Source organism: Mixophyes fleayi, chromosome 3 (genome assembly GCF_038048845.1).
Source record: "Mixophyes fleayi isolate aMixFle1 chromosome 3, aMixFle1.hap1, whole genome shotgun sequence".
NCBI classification, from domain to species: domain Eukaryota; kingdom Metazoa; phylum Chordata; class Amphibia; order Anura; family Limnodynastidae; genus Mixophyes; species Mixophyes fleayi.
In genome coordinates, this window is record NC_134404.1 from 32,305,779 (window position 1) to 32,328,619 (window position 22,841).

The following is a 22,841-nucleotide window of genomic DNA, read 5'->3' on the forward strand; positions in this document are numbered from 1 at the left end:
CCCAGTGCGAATGTATACTAAATATTATTACTACTACTCTTTATTTATATAACGTCAACATATTACAACGCTGTACAGAGAATGTTTATTCAGTCATGTCAATTCCTCCCTCAGTCAGACTTCTAATCTTATTTCTCTACCACAGGCACATAAAAGGGGTTGGGTACAAATTTCCTTGCACAAAATACCAACATCAAGAATACTGACACGAACATGCCAACACTGAAAATACTGACAAGTAGGAAATACCTAACGTTGTAAACACTGACAGGCAAGAAATCCTAACAGCCTAAATACCTACATGTGAGAAATCCCAACACATTTAAAATATCGACAGTGTGATTGTTGACAGTGAAAATACCGACAGTCACACTGCTGACATTAAGGCACCCATTCAAGCTGTATAGCCACTGGACCCGCTGGCTGTATACTGTTAAAAAAAGAACAATTTAAAAAAAAAAAGGCGTAGGGTCCACCCCTATAAACACTATTAACCCTAATGCTAGCAGCTTACTGTCATCAATCACACTGACGGTATATTATATGTGTCGGACTTTCTTTTATGTAGTTATTTAGACTGTCGAGATTTCTTGCTTGTCAGTGTTTAAAACATTAGGTACTTCCAACTTGTCAGTATTTAATGTGACAGCATTTTCATGTCAGTATTCCTTGTGTCTGTATTTTGTGCATAGGAAATATGATTTCCATCCCATGAAAGTGTACACACACAAATACAAACACCCTATGGCCGTGGGTCTCAAACTTTCTCAGATTGAGGCATCTTTAGGTTCTCCATAATGTTTTCAAGGCACTCTTAAGTCAAAGTAGCCCCCCTGCCTTGCATACCACCAACCATGGCCATGGCACCCCTGTGAGATCGCCGCGGTACACAATTGGGGAACCTCTGTCCTAGGGCCACTTAGTTAGAAGTCAATTAACCATTGTTGGATATGTGATGTGAGACAATGTCTACAAGGCAGGCAGGGTAAGAAACAAGATTAAATAGAAACCATAAAAATAGTCCTTTAATATTGGCAAGTCAGGTCATAACTACAATAGTTTCGTCACAACATTTTTTATTGAGGGTGTTAAGTCAAACTGGTAAACAAAAATGATCAGCACTCAATAGTGACTATAGGAGTGTTATAACTTGTGCGGGCTATCTGGATTTGAAGAGTAACCCCGATTTCCCCCACCCAAAAAATAAGAAGAAACAGTAAATATTAGAAAGAGTGAATCTGAAGGGGGGGGGTCAATATTAATCCTATTATAAAATTAGAATCGCATTATCTGACACCTGCACTATTATTCTGTGGTCTGATGAACACAATACTTTGATCATTGAAGGAGTGGAGTGGAGCAGGAATGCCTTTACAATATGCATCTATCTTGAGTGCATCAACTCTAAACTTAGAAACCAAGTATTCACCCGTAATGTAAGACTCACTACACTGCTTATATGTGTTTTGAGACACCATCAAAAGAACTATAGCCTTTGATTGTTGTGTTCCATATATGCATTCCATTGATAAACCCGTATGGTATCCACCTTTCTAATAGAATATATTTGATAATATTGGTGCCACACCGTTGCATTCTATTCTGCTAACAGTACTATTCATTAGCTGTGTAAGTAGCTCCCAGATTCCTTTTCTTCCTGTTACGTCAAGTTGTATAGTTCATCTGCGTTGACAAATGGAGAAACAAACGAGATCAATGTAGCCATACCTCCCGGCTGTCCTGATGTCAATGGGACAGTCCCAATTTTAAGGCTCTGTCCTGCCCAGGGACACGTTTGTCCCATGGCTGGAAATGTTGGGAGATATCTGGCAAATGTCTTCATAGCAGTGGATCGGTGAACGGGTGCCGCACACTGCTACCGGTGTGTGCTGCAGAGTTTGGAGGGCAAGGGAGGAATCTAAGGGGCAGCCTATTGGTTTACAGCTCTAGGCAGCCCTCTGGGGGATTGGCCCCCCCCCTCATCATGACATGGTTATGCCTCCCATTGTGAAGTGACCACGCCCCCTATCCTGATTCCTGGAAGTAAAATGTTGGGAGGTATGATGTAGCACACAGACAAGGACAGTGGAATAACAGAACAATTTGCTGCATTGGACAGGGTTTAGTATGCCACTGAAACTACTACTACAGAATTTAAATCTAATTTTAAAATTCCGAACATGCTACATACCAGCACACTACAGTTGGTGATATTATTGATAACAATGCTTATGGGAATGGGAATGAATAGTAAAGTCTTGATGCTACTTCTGAACAAAAGGTATATGACAATAATAAGTTATGATTGTTGTCTTCTGACCAAATCTTACAAGATCATGGTATGAACTGGACAGAATTGCTGATGGAACTCTTGAAGGAGTTTTCTAAGTACTGTATGACAACAAAATACAGCCGTTAGCTTTCTGTGATAATTTTGATGGTCGCTGTATCAAACTCCCAGAATACAGCATGCGATGTTCAATTTGTTTTTACCCGCCCATCTCATCCAGAGATATGAGCTAACGGGGGATCTCTGCTTCTACAATTGTCGGTATAATGATGACGAGGAGATCTTTGCTCTCATGAATTTAGCAACAGGGGGAAGTAGCTGAAATTATGAACTTAGAAGCCATTTATAGGAAAGTGACCAATGGTTGGAGCCCATTTGGAATGGTCCCATGTTTTTGGAGAGATTTGTATGTCTAGATCCTGCTGATCATATAAGCCTGAGCAAAGAGCAAATACCTAAAAAAGCAGCAATGACTAATAAGTAGTGTAGACACAAATTGGCTAAAAGCAAATACACTATAAAACTTAGAGAAAGTATGTGATTGTTGACCCTTCAAATAACCCCTAACCCCATTTAGATAGGAAACCACCTCATTTAGGGAATAATAATGGTTTCTTAAAGAACCACATTAATATCTTGTATACACTAAGGTGGTTTGGATACAGACACAAAGAAGTTTGGTGCTTGTGAATCTGTAAGCGAATTCGTTGACTGTCCATACAGCAGAGGTTGCAACATGGAATCAGATACAAATGCAGTAAAGATCAGGGATGCCTCAAGTTGGCCCATAGAAATAACAAGGTTTTAGTCGAAATAAAAAATGATTATATGAGAGAGGTCATAGAAAGCCGCTACAAGTTACCTAGAGGTGAGAAATCCGCACTGAAGTGATGGGCAGAGTTACTTTAGAATGCATTTTCTACCTTGTACTAACCACTCCTAGGGGTAAGTTTATCAAGCTGCTGGTTTGAAAAGTGGAGATGTTGCCTATAGCAACCAATCAGATTCTAGCTATCAATTTGTAGACTGTACTAAATAAATGATCAATAGAAATAGGAAAGCGCTCCAATCCGATTATAAACTCCTAGCCTGAGACAAGCTGCTATTTAGGAAGATTTTCCAAAAATCTTATATATGTGTGAGTATTGTGAACCTATAGCGCTCAAATCCCAAACCAAACCTAAATGATAACTAGAATCTGAGTGGTTGCTATAGGCAACATCTTCACTTTTTCAAACCCGCAACTTGATAAATTTACCCCCTAGACTGAGAATTGAAATTTTCATTTTCCATATTTATATGTTCTTTTTTTTTACATAATGTTTTTCCTCTCTTGAGTTTCTGAAAGAAGTTTATAATATGAGTCTCGATTAATGTAATAATGTTATTATTATTTTTAAACACCTAAATTCTCTATACAAACATTGAATGTGATACAGAAGTGTCAAATGAGAATTGGTTATATATTGACTGGCAGTTGGTGAGGGTTTAGAGTATAGGTGGAGGTTTAGATTAAAGATTAACGACAATGTTAATTTCCAACAATAGGGGATTTCAAAAGAATATATCACCCGTTACACTTTGGGACAGAATAATGCCAGCTGTAGCTCTCAATTTAAAAGCACATATATGTATGCCCCACAAATAGGGACTCTCATTGATTAGAGTTAGGACCATCCTATTAGCAGAAGCAACGTGACGTGGCGGGTGGCTTACCATGCATTTGCAAATGTCTGTAACTAAGAATTCTACATTTTTAAATACAAGTAGAAATAGCAGCTTTCTAACTGGCTAACAGCAGTGTGCTGGGGGATTTTTCTCTGATGAGACGGTCTGTAAATTGGATCAGTTTCACATATAGATTAATTCCTAAACTACAGAACAAAGTTGTTTATTTTTACATATGTACCCACACACACTGATCAGACTCCCTGCACATAGATGTAAATCTCAGTTGCATTCTTCAAGACATCCTCACCCAGACCATATGTCTTTATCGCATATAGCTATAATTGTTTCTTCAAAAGACTAATACAGGGACTCCATATATGGTAAAAACATTTGTATAAGATGCAAATATATTCCAAACTTACAGACACTTACCGCCACTGGAATGTGGAAGGTGACCTAATGTCATGTGTACATATCAATAGGGTAAGCTTTCGAGCAGGGTTCTCTTACCCAGGGCCGGTGCTAGGGTCCACGGCGCCCTAGGCATTTTTAAAAAAGCGTTGACCCCCCCCCCTCACAAAAATCGCCCCCCCCCCCGCAAAAATCGCCGCCCTCCTCCCTCCTCTCCTTACCTTGTCTCACCACCGCCGCCTCTCTGCTCCGACTCACTGACACTAGTAAGTGGAGGGGAGGAGACGGACCAGAGAGGCGGCGGTGGTGACAAAATAGCCTCTTCCCCCCTCCCCGTGCATCTGAATGCTGTGCGGCAGCCGTGACAGGTATGGTCAGCGGTCGCCGCACAGTTTTAAAGTCATTTAGTATTCTGTGGCGCCCTCCAGGCGCCCTCCAGAGCCCGGCGCCCTAGGCATGTGCCTAACCTTGCCTAATGGGAGCGCCGGGCCTGCTCTTACCTCTCTGTCTGTATGTATTACCCAGTATTGTCTTATCAATGTTTGTTCCCAATTGTAAAGCGCTACGGAATTTGCTGGCGCTATATAAATAAATGATGATGATGATGATGATAGGGTAAATCAAGAGATAGACTGGGATAAACAGGGCGATATTCAAACTGTCCGGTGATTGGAGGGCTCCAAGGTGTACTACTAAAGAAATATATTCATCCAAAGATTCTCTGTTTGTTACGTTTCTAAAGTATTATTGATAAAAGGATAAAGTTTGCTGAATCTTAAGTAATAAAAGTGGTGAGGAAGAGTTCTGTGCAAAAGTACAGTAGGGGGAAAAAATGATGGAAAATAAACAGCTTTTCACACCAACCATATACATTTGTATTAATGAAGTGTAAATATACTAAATTAAACTATTGTAATCAATTTTAAGTATAATTTAAATGATAATTCCACCCAAAATTGAAAGATTTTCAGTTGTGGGTGGAGTTAGTAAAACATTAATGTAGAACACTTCTTACCTGGGATACAACGTTCCTCCAGATCCATCAATGTCTGCCCCAACCCTATTATACTCTCCTCACTCCCACTGGCAGCATGTTGTTGGTGGACAACACATTGCCTGTATGAAAGAAGGATGCCTCACCTTTTTCATTATTATTATTATTATTATTATTTATAATGCGCCACAGATTCCCCAGCGCCGGATAGAGAGGCAAGTAACAAATAGATGCGGTAATACACATTAGTAGCACAGATGAGTGTGAGTAATTCTATGGGGACTCACACAGAGTGCTGCAAAACACATGACAGGATGTACGAGGGAGTCAGACAGTAGACAGACATGGGACAATAGATAAGGAGGATCCTGCCTGTGAGAGCTTACATTCTAGAGGGAGGGGTGGTGAGAGACAATAGGACCAATGGGGAAAAAATGTAGATAGCAGGCGGGGTAGAGAAGGTGATGGATAGAATGGTTTTGAATTTTAAGTGAGCGTTTGAAGGACTGAAGGTTGGGGGAGAGACGAGTGAGACGGGTAGAGAGTTCCAAAGATTAGGGGCAGCACGGCAGAGGTCTTGAAGGCGAGCACGGGAGGAGCTAATGAGAGGTGAATTGAGACGGATGTCAGAGGCAGAGTGGAGTGGCCGGGTAGGTATGTACCTTGAGACAAGGTCAGAGATGCAAGGGGGAGAAATGTTTGTAATTGCATTGTAAGTGAGGGTAAGGAGCATGAACTGAATTCTGAAACATACAGGGACCCAATAAAGGATTTACGCAGAGGAGAAAAGGAAGAGGTGAGGTGGGAGAGGAAGATGAGCTTAGCCACAGCATTGTCTACGGATTGAAGTTCAAAATAGTGAGAAACAGGAAGGCCAGTGAATCTTTAGTGAGGAGAGTTCCTCTTGTGTCTCTTGTGGTCCAGTGATAACACAAGATATGAAGGAGCGAGGAGGACATCGCTTGATTGACTTCTTTGTGAAGGATGGAAAGAGATAATTACTGTGTGTAACTCTACCTGACATGGGACTTGACATGATATGAGGAGGGCTCCTGCCACCATCCATTTGGCCACTTGCGGTAACAAATTAGAAGCTGGTGCACGCTCATATGTGAAATCATGTCACTACATCGGTTGACTTTGGAAAAACTAAAGGTCGGTTAAAGAAGAGACAGTGGCAAGGTGTGAAGAATGCAGCTCACTGTCCACCGCTGATACTAGGTGTTATTGCTACTTTGCATTCATTTTACTCATAGTTATCCTGTTGAGCATTGCTACCATGATTGTGCATGAAACTAGGTATTGCATTCACTGATGGCTTCTTACTAGACATTACTGATTCTAAGAGGCATCTTATTGGATATTAATTTGTGCTTATGGGCATCTTTTTGAAGTATTACAAACTGCTGCTAATGAGCCTCTTATTGTACATTACTGCTATTGATTGTCATATTACTGGGTATTACCAAGTATTGGCACTCTTTAAACTAGTTAGAAATAATTAGATTCCACGCAGGTGATTATCCTTCGTTATAGAACTGAACTCACCTGTGGTGAGAAGCAATATAAAATCAATCCGCTTGATTAGAGGAAAGGACTAACTCTCCTGGTTGATGTCACTGTGTGTACTGCAATGAGCATTTAGAAAAGAAACAAAGTCAGAAAAGTAAATGAGAATAACCGATAGAACATTGCAGCCAAGCATGGCCAACCTCAAGGCTGCAAATTGATCTCTAGAGACCTTAAAGTTCCTGTTTCCACCGTACGTAATGTTATTAGGAAGTTTAAGGCCCATGGTGCTGTAACTAACTTCCCTGGATGTGGCCACAAGAGAAAACATGATTGAAGTTTGCAGGGCAGGATTGTTTTAAATGGAATATGGAATCACCTAGATAAACTGCCAAACAGATTCAAGCTGACCTTCAGACACAAGGTACGTCAGCTTTATCTCGCACCATTCGTCGCCAACTCAATGAAAGGGGGTTACATGGTAGGACGTCCAGGAGGGCCTCATTGCTGGGAGACAGACATAAAAATTCCAGATTGGATTTTGCCAAAACACACCTGGACATGCCAAATTCCTTCTGGGAGAATGAGACAAAATTAAAAAAACACGTTTCCTACAGTCAAGCATGGAGGACGCTCAGTGATGTTTTGGGATCACTGTGCATCTGGCACTGTGTGTCTTGAACGTGTCCATGGCATCATGACCTCTGGAGATTACCAGCTCATTTTTGAGTGCAGTGTTGAACCCAGTGTCAGAAAGCTGGGTCTCTGTCGAAGGTCTTGGGTCAGAGATCGGAAAACAGCAGTTGGGAGAAGGACGCCTTGAAATCTGGGCGAACTGGAGCAGTTTGCAAAAGCAGAGTGGACCAATCTACCAGCAGAGAGGTGCAGGAAGCTCATCCATAACTATAGGAAGTTATAGGCAGCTATTTTCACCAAAGGCTGTGCTACAAAACATTGCCTCTAAGGTGTCAATAATTTTGTCAATCCCATTTATTTCCATTTTTGTTATTTAAAAGGATATAAAGAATTAAATTCAGAATATCAAGCAAAGGTTCTGTATATTAACACAGAAAGAATTGTGGAGACCAAATATTGTTATTAATTTTGCCTTATGTTTAGAGGAAATTGTGTTTTATATGAAAAAAGTACATTGGTGTCAACATTTTTGGCCACAACAGTAGTTACACCTCTGCCTGGGATTGTCCTTCATAAAAGACTTCCTCACCCCCCCTCACCGCCCCCCTCCCCCCCCCCCCCCCCCCCCCCATTGTAACAAAGGAAGGTGAAGAGGACACAAAGAAAATGAAACCATAGCACCAGTTTGACAGGTAGCAAACTTGGCTCTTTTACACAGAGAATCTCACTTTCCATTAAAACACACAGGGATAGGACATGCTTGTGAAGAACAGGTGCTTATTAAAGAATAAACATAGCAAAATGTGATTTATAACACTCCACGATGAAGCAGGTTATTCCTAATGAGCAGAATCCATTACAATGATTGATGTACTCCAGTAAGAGCTACAAGCTGATGAAAGGGAGAGAACAGGCGCAACTAGTACAGGGGTCACAGAGGATTTTAGCACATTATATCCTGTCTTCCTGAACAGCAGGGTGTCCTGATAGCCACTTCCATTTCCTGCTCACAAAGGAATGCATTCGATGCATGTTTCTAACATTAGACCTCAAGAGCTGACGCACTACGTATACTGTCTGTCTGACACGACCGGAGCACCAACTGAGAGTGCTGATCTCAGCGGCCCAGTCTCGGTACCAATCACTAGGGGCACTAATGTGCACTGAGGTGTAATCCTCACTTAAAAAATAAAATATTATTTTTTCTTTCTGTCTAGGGAAGTCAGCAGTGTCAATCTCAAGACTTAAATAAATTAGGGTTACATTAGACCCTTCTGAATTAAGAGGCTTCATTTTCATGAATGTTACTTATGACGCCAGTGGAGGCCATTTATGAAGTGTAGAACGACTGATGCCCAGGTCCTGCTGATTGCCCTGACTGGTGATTGGCTTTTTGCGAATGCTCCGCTTACCCTGATTGGTGCTTCCTTTGTTACACATGAATATATGATGATTTTGTGCACATGTTTAAAGGAAACAGTTTTTTGTCGCTCACAAGATAGGGAGTTGTTTCTCCTGTATTATAGAGGTCTTAGCAGGTTTATTGTCGCCTAATAGTGAATGTATTTGTTGCAAAAAAAGATAAAAACATGGGCACAAGTGTATGCGACATACACCTGGTGTAAACCTGGTATAAATATATGCTACTGTTGCCGACTGGTACGTATCTTAATCTAGCTGCCGCTATGTATATATCTAATATATAAATGTCTAGTGGCGTGTGTTAGTCTGTCTGTGTGTGTGTGTGTGTGTGTGTGTGTGTGTGTGTGTGTGGAAAAAATAAAACCAAGCTGCAGCGCCACCTGCTGGGAGGAGTTATACACTGACCTACTAAATTCTTAGTGTGTGTGGGGAAAAAAATCAGAAAGGGCTGAAATTTGGTATACTAAGATGTTTTTAGTTTGTTAATTGTTAAAAGTGTTTATAAAGATTTAAAAAAAATATATATATATTTCTTGAAGGAGAAGTGACAGTTGGGAGTGGTTGGTGGTTGCCGGGGGTGACAGTGGGGAGTGGTTGGTGGTTGAGGCCTGGGCTATGGCCCAAATGCATGACAAGAACCTTTTTAACACCTCAAGTAGCTTGATTTGACTAGAATGCATGAGTATCATGCACGGGTTAACTTGTATATATATATATATATATATATATATATATATATATATATATATGTATAAGCAAGTTGCTTGGCACAGAAAATATTGCAATAAGCGTGCATAGATGTATTATCCTCACTTCAGCGACCTTTACTGTTTATCCCCATAGTACATGACATTAAATCAGTGGAAACATTATTCTGACTAATCCTCTTGCTAATGAGAGAGAACCTCCTGAACTTAGATCAGGAAATCTGTTTTTATTGGGGTAATTGACAGCTGTATGTGGTTTTTAGAAGGAATGTTAGTTATGTCTTCAATGTAAATATCTATTATGCAACCGATGCTGGGTTGCTGTAAAGTGAGCTGAATGTTGCAGGTACCTAGGAACAGAATGACAGCATAGTACTAACACTGCTAAGTGTTATCAATATTTGCTTTATGTTCATTAAATATCTATAGGAAAATGGAACAAATATAACTCTTTATGTGGCTTCCTAACAATATCACATCAATACAGCATAACAGCATATAAATATGTACCATGAATAACAGATATGCAACCAATGGCTCTCCAGCTTTTGTAGAACCACAAGTCTAAGCATGCCTTGTCAGCCTCTGACTCAAGTGGTTTTTTTTTGTTTTAAATACAATTTTTTTTATTGTTATTGTATCCTTTTTGTTGTGTTTTTCTTTTCCTGCCTAGGACTATTTCCATGTTACGGTATGATACATTTTTTTACTTTTCTTTGTTTAACGGTGTCCCAGAATCCTCTGTTAACTTTGGCACAGTCTGTAGAAGTCATTTAGAAAATACATAACAAAATGAAACACTACAAATGTTCACTCTAATTACTGATAGTTTGTGTGCGCAAAAAAAATTAAATTATTATTTTCTGAATAATAATTGAAATACGCGCACTGTGTTTGAATGAGACAAATACAATTGTAATGCATGTAACAGAATGTTAATAATAAAGTGCAAATTAACCTACAAAGCACCGCAGTGGAGCCCAGCAAACAGCCCTAGTCCTTGCCATTAGTACACACAGGCCACATAGCCAAAGTAGAATAATGAAGCAAGAGTACGCCTCTACCAATTTGTCAGGTTGCTGTCTTTCACATGATCAGAACACTCATCTCTTGGTGCTGTGACCATTCTGATGATCTGATTGGCTACACAGGTTGTTCTACCCCCGCCTACTTCAAATCTGGGAATAGACAGACGACCAGGAGATGAAAACTGGATACAATAAGGTGCTGTGACAATAGTCAAATGTATTTCAGCCATTTCACCGCTAACAATGTAGGATATACAATGATGCCTGTCTCAGGTGCAGGAGCTATCAACTTATATCCTACGTCTAGTAAGACACAGATCATCTCTGACACAGCCCCCACCCCATATCAGCACATGTGTTTATGATCTATGGTATTGTGTGTTAAAGAAGTGTTTGTAAAAACATGGACTAACAATGGCCGGCATTACTATTTGCCGAACCAAGAGGTTGGGGTATCAGAGAGAAGAAAAGTAGGTGACTGAGGGGCACTCAGAAACAATGGATGACTGTGTATGTAGAGTAAAATAATTTTTTATTGATATACCTTAAAATTGTAAATAAGCATTTCATCCTAAACCCAAAAGCTAGCGAAGTATTAAAAACAAAAAACAAAAACAATAATTGTTAAAATTGCAGGTCCACTGCAAACTTAGCTCAGTGGTCATATAATAGAAAATGAACTCAAGGTGGAAAATATCACTATTAATATAAATAGGTTGATATAGAAATAGAAAAATCCACTATTAGCAAAGAATTCCCTATTGACAATAATGACTCTTAGGCTTGAACAATATATAGGATCTAAATCAGAGAAAACCCCTAGGTGGAGGTTATAATAGTGACTTAATAATATATCATAGTAGCGATATTAAGATAATAAGTGACATATCAGAGTGAGCCCCTGATTGTATATCTGATTTCCAATGATAAGGAGTGTCTTGGAGAGATGCCTATAAGCCTATAAAAGCAATCCCCCTAGTGGTAGCTAGAATAATATATCTCAGGTCTGTCCTGTATCATATCGTGCTGACTCAGATATAAGGTCTAATAGAGGTCTGATGTGAGAACAGAGTGTGTCTGTATAGACAGACTCACGGAGCAGCGTGGGAATCCTGATGATTATATTAACGCTTGGGCTTGAAAAATTTATAGGATCTAAATCAGAGAAAACCCCTAGGTGGAGGTTATAATGGTGACTTAATAATATATCATAGTAGCGATATTAAGATAATAAGTGACATATCAGAGTGAGCCCCTGATTGTATATCTGATTTCCAATGATAAGGAGTGTCTTGGAGAGATGCCTATAAGCCTATAAAAGCAATCCCCTTAGTGGTAGCTAGAATAATATATCTCAGGTCTGTCCTGTGTCATATCGTGCTGACTCAGATATAAGGTCTAATAGAGGTCTGATGTGAGAACAGAGTGTGTCTGTATAGACAGACTCACGGAGCAGCGTGGGAATCCTGATGATTATATTAACGCTGAATAACCTACACTATTTATCCCTAAATGCCCTATTTTATCTGGAGCAGCTATTAGGTAAGTAAAGGTAAGGGAGAGTAGTGAGAGCGTGGTTTAATATTTGAACATGTTAGGAACACTGAGCTAAGAAACGCCAACGCGCGTTTCGCTGCACAGCTTTTTCAAGGCTAACCAGAGCCTCTTGTTCGTATGCCTTAAATAGTCAATCAGATCAGCCCCTGAAATGACGCTGTAACGTTCAGCCAATCACGCCACAGCATAGGTGGCATTGATGGACATGTCTATTGACCAATGGGGGAAAGTTAGAGCGGTTAGGCTCCGCCCACAAATCGCCGTGATACAGAGATAATGAAGAAGCTAAAAATAGAAGCAAACAGCAGTAATCCTAACTGTAACGATTGTTAACATTGTCTGAAACTTTATCAGATGGTGCCCAGAAATAAGAACTTTCAGAAAGGAGATTCCATTCATATTATAAATAGGATTAATACCAATTACCTATTCCTATACAATCATGGATATATAGATGTTAGCAGAAGTAAACCCTTGTATATTATATATATTCCATTATATACAATAATTATAAATATTAAGGAATCTAATCATATGAATGATGAAGAAGATATATTAGAGATGTTTATAAATCTACATTACGGTGAGTATAAATAATACCCATGTATCATACTAATAGATCATAATGATCTGATAGTGAAACCATGAAAGAGATAAAATATTGAGAGACTAGTGATCAGAAAATATAACCACACGTGAGAGGAAAGTGGTGATTAATCTAAAGTTAGCATCATATTACTAGGTGACCTGAAACAGGAAAAATAAAGGGTGGTGACAAAAATAAAACAGTGATAGGATTAAGGAAAGGGGGTAGAGTGAGACTAGTGTAGGGAAACATAATGTGATATAAGGGGTATAAACCCAATAGGATGGTGTGTGAATAAGAAGGACCTATTCCATAGTGTTACAATTCGCTGATACGATATTCACGAGTATAAGTGATAAAATGAATATTATAGAAAGGTAGAATAGCTATTATGATCATTATGACCATTATGTATGGAGACATAGAGTGATGTAAGGGGTATAAAACCATTAAGGTGGTGTGTAAATAAAAGGTCTATACCATGGTATTACAAAACGTTGAGACGATATATAGGAATATAAGTAATAAATTGGGTATTATAGAAAGGCAGAATAGCTATTATAATCATTGAGACCGTTAGGAAACATACTGCCCATCAGAAAGATAGTTCTGGTTTCTTTCCTCAATAATTGTGATTGTAAATCACCTCCTCTTAAATTTAGGACAGTTTTCTCCATAGCGAAAGCTTTTATATGTTTGGGATCACAGTTGTGACATTTCATAAAGTGTCTGGCTACAGTAGTCAATTTTTTAAAATTCTTCTGGTCTCTCAAGGCATTTTTGATATTGCCAATGTGTTCCAAGAGACATTTTTTGAAAGGGCGGCTAGTCATCCCTATATATTTTAGTCCACATGGGCAAATTAGACAGTAAATGACTCCCTGAGAGTTACAATTTAGGAATTCAGTAATGTACCAGACCTTACCATATTTGTCTACATATTGTTTTGTTGGGATAGTAAATTGGCAAGCCTTGCATGTACCACAATTAAAGAAACCTTTCGGTCTATTGTCTTCTTTTCTTGGGGACTGTAAATGGCTATGCACCAATTTATCTCTTAGGGTTGTTGATCTTCTCCAACTGAAAGCAATATTATCATCCAATTCTTTCTTAAGGTCCTCGTCAGATAGTAGGATGTGCCAATGTTTTTGAAAGATGGTTGATAAATCACGCCATTCTGCACAAAAAGTCCCTACCATTCTGACTGAGGCCTTATCCTTATTTGAATTCGGAGATGGATAGATAAGCGTCTGTCTATCTCTTTGATCTGCAGAGATTTTAGCTTTCTGTATGGTCTTACTCCCATAACCTCTTTTCTTTAAACGATTGGTAAGTTCTGCTGATCTTGTTTGGTATATTTTGGTATCTGAACAATTACGCCTCATACGTAAAAATTCCCCTTTCGGAACACCTTTAAGAACTGGTGGGAAATGGGCACTTGAGTGATGGAGGATACTATTTGTAGATGTAGGTTTTCTAAAGATATCAGTCTCGAGAGAGCCATTTGGACTCTTATAAATGGTAAGGTCTAGAAAATTGATGGTGGTATGATTAATTTCTGATGTTAATTTTAGGTTGAGATTATTGATGTTTAGAATTCTTGTGAATTCTTCAAAGAGGTCTTTTTCCCCCTCCCACAGAATAAAAATGTCGTCGATATATCTCAACCATAATGTAATGTGTTTGGTGAACTTGTCATACTTTTCACTGAATACCACCTCTCTCTCCCACCAGCCTAAAAAATGACCAGCATAAGTGGGGGCACAACATGTCCCCATCGCTGTGCCCCTCACCTGTAGATAGAATCTATCCTCAAAAACAAAATAGTTTTTAGTAAGGATGAAGCGTAGCAGTACCACAAGAAAGTTACTGAAATCCGTTTTTCTGTCCATTTCCAGAAAATATCTGACTGCAGCTATGCCCTGATTATGGTCAATGTTTGTGTATAAAGATTCCACATCATATGATGCTAGCCATGTTGCTTCATTAGTCACTATATCTTGAATCTTGGACAATACATCTAGGGTGTCCCTTGTATATGATGGTAAGCTGAGTAAAAACTTGCGTATATGAGAATCTACATAGACGCTCGCATTCTCAGTGAGTCCTCCAATCCCGGAGACTATAGGTCTACCTGGGGGGTTGTGTTCGCATTTATGAATCTTGGGCAGAATGTATAACGTGGGTGTTTTGGGGTTTTCAACACCAAGATACTCATAATCCTGTTTGGATATGATGCCCTCTTTAAATGCTGAATTAATCAAGTAATAAACAGCCTCCCTCGAACAATCCACGGAGACCTCTTCCAAACCATGTGTAAGACTAAAGAAAAAATCATCATTTATGCCAAATATCAATATATGTCCTCAAGTCAAAGTATATATGGACCTTGTTTCCAAAGATTTAGATAGACTTTATACTAACAAGACTAGACACACTAGATCACCATCTAACCTGGATAAAGATGAGATCCAGGCCCTCAAGGATATTGAGGGGTGGGATGATACCATCATAAAACCCCCAGACAAGGGGGGTAATATTGTTCTACTATCAAGGAAAAATTATGTCAAAGAAGTCTATCGTCAGTTAGGTGACACTACTTGTTACCAACGACTCATCTTTAACCCCACGGCTAATTTTACGTCCATATATAATAACCTGATTAATTCAGCATTTAAAGAGGGCATCATATCCAAACAGGATTATGAGTATCTTGGTGTTGAAAACCCCAAAACACCCATGTTATACATTCTGCCCAAGATTCATAAATGCGAACACAACCCCCCAGGTAGACCTATAGTCTCTGGGATTGGAGGACTCACTGAGAATGCGAGCGTCTATGTAGATTCTCATATACGCAAGTTTTTACTCAGCTTACCATCATATACAAGGGACACCCTAGATGTATTGTCCAAGATTCAAGATATAGTGACTAATGAAGCAACATGGCTAGCATCATATGATGTGGAATCTTTATACACAAACATTGACCATAATCAGGGCATAGCTGCAGTCAGATATTTTCTGGAAATGGACAGAAAAACGGATTTCAGTAACTTTCTTGTGGTACTGCTACGCTTCATCCTTACTAAAAACTATTTTGTTTTTGAGGATAGATTCTATCTACAGGTGAGGGGCACAGCGATGGGAACATGTTGTGCCCCCACTTATGCTGGTCTTTTTTTAGGCTGGTGGGAGAGAGAGGTGGTATTCAGTGAAAAGTATGACAAGTTCACCAAACACATTACATTATGGTTGAGATATATCGATGACATTTTTATTCTGTGGGAGGGGGAAAAAGACCTCTTTGAAGAATTCACAAGAATTCTAAACATCAATAATCTCAACCTAAAATTAACATCAGAAATTAATCATACCACCATCAATTTTCTAGACCTTACCATTTATAAGAGTCCAAATGGCTCTTTCCAGACTGATATCTTTAGAAAACCTACATCTACAAATAGTATCCTCCATCACTCAAGTGCCCATTTCCCACCAGTTCTTAAAGGTGTTCCGAAAGGGGAATTTTTACGTATGAGGCGTAATTGTTCAGATACCAAAATATACCAAACAAGATCAGCAGAACTTACCAATCGTTTAAAGAAAAGAGGTTATGGGAGTAAGACCATACAGAAAGCTAAAATCTCTGCAGATCAGAGAGATAGACAGACACTTATCTATCCATCTCCGAATTCAAATAAGGATAAAGCCTCAGTCAGAATGGTAGGGACTTTTTGTGCAGAATGGCGTGATTTATCAACCATCTTTCAAAAACATTGGCACATCCTGCTATCTGACGAGGACCTTAAGAAAGAATTGGATGATAATATTGCTTTCAGTTGGAGAAGATCAACAAACCTAAGAGATAAATTGGTGCATAGCCATTTACAGTCCCCAAGAAAAGAAGACAATAGACCGAAAGGTTTCTTTAATTGTGGTACATGCAAGGCTTGCCAATTCACTATCCCAACAAAACAATATATAGACAAATATGGTAAGGTCTGGTACATTACTGAATTCCTAAATTGTAACTCTCAGGGAGTCATTTACTGTCTAATTTGCCCATGTGGACTAAAATATATAGGGATGACTAGCCGCCCTTTCAAAAAACGTCTCTTGGAACACATTGGCAATATCAAAAATGCCTTGAGAGACCAGAAGAATTTTAAAAAATTGACTACTGTAGCCAGACACTTTATGAAATATCACAACTGTGATCCTAAACATATAAAAGCTTTCGCTATGGAGAAAACTGTCCTAAATTTAAGAGGAGGTGATTTACAATCACAATTATTGAGGAAAGAAACCAGAACGATCATAATAGCTATTCTACCTTTCTATAATATTCATTTTATCACTTATACTCGTGAATATCGTATCAGCGAATTGTAACACTATGGAATAGGTCCTTCTTATTCACACACCATCCTATTGGGTTTATACCCCTTATATCACATTATGTTTCCCTACACTAGTCTCACTCTACCCCCTTCCCTTAATCCTATCACTGTTTTATTTTTGTCACCACCCTTTATTTTTCCTGTTTCAGGTCACCTAGTAATATGATGCTAACTTTAGATTAATCACCACTTTCCTCTCACGTGTGGTTATATTTTCTGATCACTAGTCTCTCAATATTTTATCTCTTTCATGGTTTCACTATCAGATCATTATGATTTATTAGTATGATACATGGGTATTATTTATACTCACCGTAATGTAGATTTATAAACATCTCTAATATATCTTCTTCATCATTCATATGATTAGATTCCTTAATATTTATAATTATTGTATATAATGGAATATATATAATATACAAGGGTTTACTTCTGCTAACATCTATATATCCATGATTGTATAGGAATAGGTAATTGGTATTAATCCTATTTATAATATGAATGGAATCTCCTTTCTGAAAGTTCTTATTTCTGGGCACCATCTGATAAAGTTTCAGACAATGTTAACAATCGTTACAGTTAGGATTACTGCTGTTTGCTTCTATTTTTAGCTTCTTCATTATCTCTGTATCACAGCGATTTGTGGGCGGAGCCTAACCGCTCTAACTTTCCCCCATTGGTCAATAGACATGTCCATCAATGCCACCTATGCTGTGGCGTGATTGGCTGAACGTTACAGCGTCATTTCAGGGGCTGATCTGATTGACTATTTAAGGCATACGAACAAGAGGCTCTGGTTAGCCTTGAAAAAGCTGTTCAGCGAAACGCGCGTTGGCGTTTCTTAGCTCAGTGTTCCTAACATGTTCAAATATTAAACCACGCTCTCACTACTCTCCCTTACCTTTACTTACCTAATAGCTGCTCCAGATAAAATAGGGCATTTAGGGATAAATAGTGTAGGTTATTCAGCGTTAATATAATCATCAGGATTCCCACGCTGCTCCGTGAGTCTGTCTATACAGACACACTCTGTTCTCACATCAGACCTCTATTAGACCTTATATCTGAGTCAGCACGATATGACACAGGACAGACCTGAGATATATTATTCTAGCTACCACTAGGGGGATTGCTTTTATAGGCTTATAGGCATCTCTCCAAGACACTCCTTATCATTGGAAATCAGATATACAATCAGGGGCTCACTCTGATATGTCACTTATTATCTTAATATCGCTACTATGATATATTATTAAGTCACTATTATAACCTCCACCTAGGGGTTTTCTCTGATTTAGATCCTATATATTGTTCAAGCCTAAGAGTCATTATTGTCAATAGGGAATTCTTTGCTAATAGTGGATTTTTCTATTTCTATATCAACCTATTTATATTAATAGTGATATTTTCCACCTTGAGTTCATTTTCTATTATATGACCACTGAGCTAAGTTTGCAGTGGACCTGCAATTTTAACAATTATTGTTTTTGTTTTTTGTTTTTAATACTTCGCTAGCTTTTGGGTTTAGGATGAAATGCTTATTTAGAATTTTAAGGTATATCAATAAAAATTTATTTTACTCTACATACACACTCATCCATTGTCTCTGAGTGCCCCTCAGTCACCTACTTTTCTTCTCTCTGATACTCCACTATATTTTTGGTGTATAGGGTGCACCGCTCAGGATGTTTTGTACTACAATTCAATCATCCTGATTGATAGGCCATAATATTTAGAGCCTATTATTAGACATTGGTATGAAACTTACCTAGTGCGGATATCTTTTCTTGTTCACGAACCAAGAGGTTGTCTAGGGCACCAATGTTTTGGGGACGCCTAAAACACTGGATGGGTGATATAATGGCACTAATTCAGTGCTTTCCATGCCTCTACATGAAGGTTTGGATGCTGACATGAAGGAGAAGCAGTCGTCAGGTTCTTGAAGCTCAGTGTTGAGATCCACATGACCAGATTGAGGAGAAGAGGATGCCATCACCCCCTTCTGCCTGCTAAGGTAAGAAGTAGCATGGTAGAGGCACACAGTCCGAAGAATTGGGGACTGAATCTCCTGGGTGAGAGGAATGCTGCCAGGAGAGCCCGCAGGGCTTGACAAGGTTTCTAGGAAAGCTGTTTAGGACTGCTTTACTACACCTTATCCCGGCACATTGCTCACTCATATTATACTAGACAAATTGAGACATTCAATCCATGGTCACCAGCTAAGTGCACTTCTTGAGGCCCCCTGTTGTTCATCTCGACCTTAGAATGATTAAATTCCTATATTTTAGCTCAACACATGTCAGACCAAAGTGCCCACAGACCCAGTTATTCAGTGATACAGCTGAACGACCACATCAGTCCATGTTCTGCCAGAAAAGCCAATAGGCAAACGTCAAGTCAAAAAGAAGTCTAAGAATGGAGACCCACAATGAGTGACCTAAGAAGATATCAAACAAGCTAAATGCACAACAGACAGAAATATAAAATAAATGCAGATCAGCAAAAAAAAAAAAAAATGAATTTTTTTTTTTACAAACTGTGATAAATTTGTGTAACAGTTCCCCAGCTGATACAGTTGTCATGCACATGCAGAATTAATTGTAAATAAATGCGGTCAACACTTGATTATTGCAATGAAATAGGCACAGCATTATGAAAGACAGATGAAGCACTACTGTTTGTCACAAACTGTATCATACAATCGGGTCAATCAGGCACGTTCCCCACAGCTTAGGATCGTGCCATACTAACCCCGTCCACTCAGTAGACATATTATTGAGGCATGATGTGGTTAGAGATGAACGGCACAATTCACACGCCAAGTGACATGTTCTTGATCACATCACTGTTTCAAGCCATCCATCTCTACGACTATAGAGAGCAAGTGACTTCTCTGTAGAGATTTTCAGAAGTTGGTCTGTTTGTTTTCACTGCTGTGCTTTCCTCCGGGAAGTACTTTACAAGCAAGCGACTGCAGAACAAATAGGTGGAGCATGTTTATTGAGTATTAACAGGTAGACAGACGGGATAGATGAACACTAAGGATGGAAGAATGCTTTTAATAAAAAAATCCTGAAGAGATTAAACCAAGGAGAAAACTACAAACCAGAAGCTAAAAGCTAGGTAAAGAAAGACATAGCATAGCATTAGATATATGTTCTCTAATATGTAATTTATAAACACTGGAAGAATTGCATCCTGCATTAACTTTTATTTTTTTGTTTCTCGATTTGCATTAATTTCATGAATATACTAAATAAATACTTTAGATCTTAGGTGATTACTGTATTAAATCTTAGAGGGTTTGAATAAAACAAGTTGCCCATTACTACACAAAGCAGCATTCAAATGAAATGAGTGGTGTTACTTCTACGCAAATGGTCCAACCAATAGAGGAACTAACACCAACACCTCTGATGAGTTATCCCATAGAACGGTATTTACTTATATTTTTGGATTTGCATATGATGAATACCTGTTGTTCTCTGCCTGCAACAAGTGCTGAAATAAAGACACTGTTACCTGCAGTTCAGCAGAAATAAAAGACTCAATTGAGCTAGCTTGTAATAAAGGAATTTAAATAGGTAGATGATAGCATAACTAAATATCCTTTATTGTAGTGTTATATGCAAATCTCAATAATCCCATCACAATTCTCCTACAATACAGTATTATGTAACAATTAATGACAAGGTGTTTTCAAAGGGCGTAAAAACTTCCCTTTGCATTTATTCACAAAGATCTACTCCAGAGAACTACAGTACATATTATGGGTTTGTTACCCAGCTGTCACTGATATGTACAGGTCTCATACTCTTTAGAACACATTACTAGCAGCAAAAGGTACATGTAATGCCTTCACCAGCAGTCTCTCTCAATATTCTCCATTACAAAGAATACTGACAAACAAATGTTTGCAAACATTATATTGCAAGTGTTATATATACATATTTATTCTGATTTAATACATTGCTGCACTAATGCAGTCTACATCAGGAGTTGTATTGACAGTTCTTGTCTTGATTTTAATTATTACAATAGTAATGTTTATATAGTCTGCTACATTAAGAGGCAAAGTGGGGTATTCAATTGTTCCTCCGGGCGCCGCTGGAACGAGCGCGTTAAAACTATTACCGTTTATACGGTAAACTTGCGTGTAAAAACCGTTAATACTGTAGTTTACTCGCTGAATTTCAGCTCGCAGCTCAGGGAGCTGCGAGATGAAATTCAGCGAGTAATTACCGTACAAACGGTAATAGTTTTAACGCACTCGTTCCAGCGGCGCCCGGGGGAACAATTGAATACCCCCCAAAAGATACACAACATGATTAATGGCTACATATATCCCTCCAATATCTTTTTGTCATAAGCATGGTTACAAAATTTCCATACTTATATACCAGAGGCAAGCAATCAATGCGTGTTCAGCAGTTATGGAACTACAAATCCCAGCATGGCCTTTACCATGTGGCTTAATCCTGCTTCTGGCTGGCAGTGCATGCTGGGACCTGTAGTTCCACAAGAGCTAAACAGCTACATGTTGCTTACGTTTGTTGTACAGTGTGTGTTTGTGTGTATGTGTGTGTCTTACAAAGTGATACATAGTGTGTGTGTTACAAAGTGATGCACAGAGAATGTGTGTGCTACCAAGTGATGCATAGTGTGTGTGTTACAAAGTGATGTATAGTGTGTGTGTGTGTGTGTGTGTGTGTGTGTGTGTGTGTGTGTGTATGTGTTACAAAGTGATACATAAAAGACTATATTGTATTAACTTTAAGTACAGCGATTATCCACACAAGTATGTGAAATTCTTCATGAACTTTTACCATATTTCAGAAACTAGCATAAAATTGAAAAAAATAAAATCTATTCATATAAATGACAAAACTTCAGAAAGTTACACAAACTGGAAGGAAATAAATTGGGGATACAACACAGAAGGCTGCCTGCTGAATTTGATAGATACGGTTGTCAGAATATAAAATGCTTTGGTAAAATGCTGCATTTCAAAGTTGTGGAAAAAAGTTTATTTAACATTTACAAGCCATGAACAATTTCTTTCTGAAGCCAACAGCTAATGCGTCTGACCGTGCAGCTGAACACGATCAGCATAAAACTATTTCATAGACAAAAAATAGCCCCAAATAACAGGAAGGCAAAATGTTGGAGAAAATTTCCTGTTTTATAAATAAGTGCCAAATCTCTTTATGTTTTTACATATACGCTGCTGAATAAAGAAAACAGTACAATGTATCCAGTATCTAAAGCTGCATTTTAAAGAAAAGTTGTTTTTTTGTAATGAAACTTTAGTTAGATTTATAGAAAATTCCTACCGTTCTGTGTCTCCTCTCCTAATCCTTCCTGTAGTTTTATGGTGCACTCTGATAATCCCTGAAAGATTTCAGCCGGGTCTGCTGGATCATTAATATCCACTGTAAGACCACGCCTCCGCTGAGGATATTAATGTGCCTGGTAGGTGCATAGTCAGAGCTAGCTACATTAAAGTTGTATGGTATATAAATAAATCCATGCTCTTAAACTAACATTTTCTAATGCAGCCCCATTTAAAATATTATTTGTTTATAAAAACTAAAAACATAAGTTTATTAATATAATTTACAATAAAT

The 22,841-nt window shown here is 38.5% G+C and overlaps 1 protein-coding gene across 1 annotated transcript in view; it reads right to left on the reverse strand.

Annotated features, from left to right (window-relative positions):
• The window catches only part of ADGRF5 (adhesion G protein-coupled receptor F5), a 172,869-nt gene extending 150,237 nt beyond the window's left edge, over positions 1-22,632 (reverse strand). The window contains exon 1 of the mRNA XM_075201341.1: positions 22,548-22,632. The gene's annotated coding sequence lies outside the window, so the exon portion shown is untranslated. The remainder of the gene's footprint in view (positions 1-22,547) is intronic.
• Positions 22,633-22,841: the final 209 nt, after the last annotated feature.